We start from the raw sequence: 2,872 nt of genomic DNA, 5'->3' as shown, positions 1-2,872 counted from the left end.
GCAGAGAAAACAGCTTTCATTACGCCATGGGGGACTTATTGTTATCGGGTAATACCATTTGGTTTGAAGAACGCTGGGGCAACGTACATGAGAGCAATGACTACTGTGTTCCATGATATGATACACAAAGAGATCGAAGTGTACGTAGATGATGTGATCATCAAATCCAAGTGTCAGGAAGACCACGTAGCAGACCTTAGGAAGTTTTTCCAAAGACTTCGAAGGTACGACATTAAGCTCAACCCAGCCAAATGTGCATTTGGTGTTCCATCTGGAAAGCTGTTAGGATTTATCGTCAGTCGGCGAGGCATTGAGTTGGATCCGTCAAAGATCAAATCCATCCAGGAATTGCCGCCACCGAGGAACAAAACAGAAGTAATGAGTCTGTTGGGAAGGTTGAACTATATCAGCAGATTCATCGCTCAGCTCACAACAACTTGTGAACCCATCTTTCGATTGCTGAGGAAAGATGCCGCGATAGAATGGACGGCAGAATGTCAGGAGGCATTTGACCAGATCAAAGGTTATTTATCCAATCCACCTGTATTGGTTCCACCTGAGTCGGGGAGGCCATTAATCCTTTATCTAACGGTCCTGGATCATTCGTTTGGTTGCGTGTTGGGTCAACACGACATCACAGGAAGAAAAGAGCAGGCCATCTATTATCTCAGCAAGAAGTTTACAGTCTATGAGAATAAGTACACTCAACTTGAGAAGACATGTTGTGCTCTAACTTGGGTAGCACAAAAGTTTAAGCATTATCTGTCGTCACATACTACTTACCTTATTTCACGTCTGGATCCATTAAAGTATATTTTCCAGAAGCCTATGCCCACAGGAAGATTGGCAAAATGGCAGATATTACTTACAGAGTTCGACATTGTCTATGTGACGAGGACGGCCATGAAAGCTCAAGCATTGGCCGATCACTTGGCTGAGAATCCTATTGATGAAGAATACGAGCCTTTGAGGACGTATTTTCCAGATGAAGAAGTGATACATATAGAGGAGTTAGAACTGAATGAGGAACCAGGGTGGAAGCTTTTCTTTGACGGGGCTGCTAATGCAAAAGGAGTTGGAGTAGGAGCAGTACTTATTTCAGAAACAGGACATCACTATCCTGTTACAGCTCAACTACGTTTCTATTGTACCAACAACATGGCTGAATATGAGGCATGTATTTTGGGCTTACGATTGGCTGCAGACATGGATGTTCAGGACGTCTTGGTCTTGGGAGACTCGGACCTCCTAGTACATCAGATCCAGGGTGAATGGGAAACACGGGATTTGAAGCTTATACCATATCGACAATGTTTGCACGATCTGAGCAAGCGATTTCGATCAGTGGAGTTCAGACACATCCCGAAAGTTCACAATGAGGTTGCCGATGCTTTGGCCACTTTAGCATCAATGTTGCACCATCCAGACAAAATCCATGTTGACCCATTGTATATTCAGGTTCGTGATCAGCATGCCTACTGCAACATAATAGAAGAAGAAATGGATGGCCAGCCATGGTTTAATGATATCAAGGAATACCTCAGGATGGGGATATACTCGGAGCAGGCAACCAGAGATCAAAAGAGAGCCATTCGACGACTGGCAAATGGATTTTTCCTCAGTGGAGGAATGTTGTACAAAAGAACCCCAGATCTGGGATTGCTGAGATGTATTGATGCAGGTCAAGCCACGATAGTGATGACAGAGGTACATGCTGGAGTCTGTGGGCCCCATATGAGCGGATATGTGTTGGCAAAGAAGATTCTGCGAGCGGGATATTATTGGCTCACTATGGAGCATGATTGTATCAGTTTCGTACGAAAATGTCATCAGTGTCAGATACACGGAGATCTGATTCATTCTCCACCAACGGAATTGCACACAATGTCCGCACCATGGCCATTTGTAGCATGGGGCATGGATGTCATTGGGCCTATCGAGCCGGCAGCTTCGAACGGTCACAGGTTCATTCTGGTAGCCATCGATTATTTCACTAAGTGGGTTGAAGCCAAAACTTTCAAGTCTGTAACCAAGAAGGCAGTGGTGGATTTCGTCCATTCCCATATCATTTGTAGATTTGGGATCCCAAAAATAATAATCACGGACAATGGTGCTAATCTTAACAGCAACTTGATAAGAGAAGTATGTGAACAGTTTAAGATTACACACCGTAATTTCACCCCGTATCGGCCCAAGGCAAATGGAGCAGTTGAGGCAGCCAACAAAAATATAAAGAAGATATTGAGGAAAATGATTGAAAGATCCAGACAATGGCATGAAAAGCTACCATTTGCGTTGTTAGGATACCGCACTACTGTTCGTACTTCAATAGGTGCGACTCCTTATTTGTTGGTATACGGAACCGAAGCAGTAATACCAGCAGAAGTTGAAATTCCTTCCCTTCGAATTATCGCTGAGGCCGGGATTGACGATGATGAATGGGTCAAAGCCCGACTAGAGCAGCTGAGTTTAATGGATGAAAAAAGATTGGCAGCAGTATGTCATGGCTAGTTATATCAGAAGAGAATGTCAAGAGCATACAATAAGAAGGTGCGCCCCAGGAAATTTGAAGTAGGGCAACAAGTATTGAAACGGATCCTCCCACATCAGATTGAGGCAAAAGGCAAGTTCGCCCCGAATTGGCAAGGGCCGTATATTGTGACCAGAGTATTATCCAACGGCGCTTTGCGTCTGACAGATGTTGAAGGAAGATGCGTCGACATGGCTATCAATTCTGATGCAGTCAAAAGATATTATGTGTAATTTCTTTTGTTGTTTATTTGTTTGTTTGTACTTAGTGCTTATCGGATAATGAAATGACGGAGGCAATTCTTTCTTCTATCCAAACACTTTTAACCTTTGCTTTACCCCT

The sequence above is a fragment of the Nicotiana tabacum genome, chromosome 6 (assembly GCF_000715075.1).
Source record: "Nicotiana tabacum cultivar K326 chromosome 6, ASM71507v2, whole genome shotgun sequence".
NCBI lineage: Eukaryota > Viridiplantae > Streptophyta > Magnoliopsida > Solanales > Solanaceae > Nicotiana > Nicotiana tabacum.
This window is presented reverse-complemented; position numbering follows the sequence as displayed.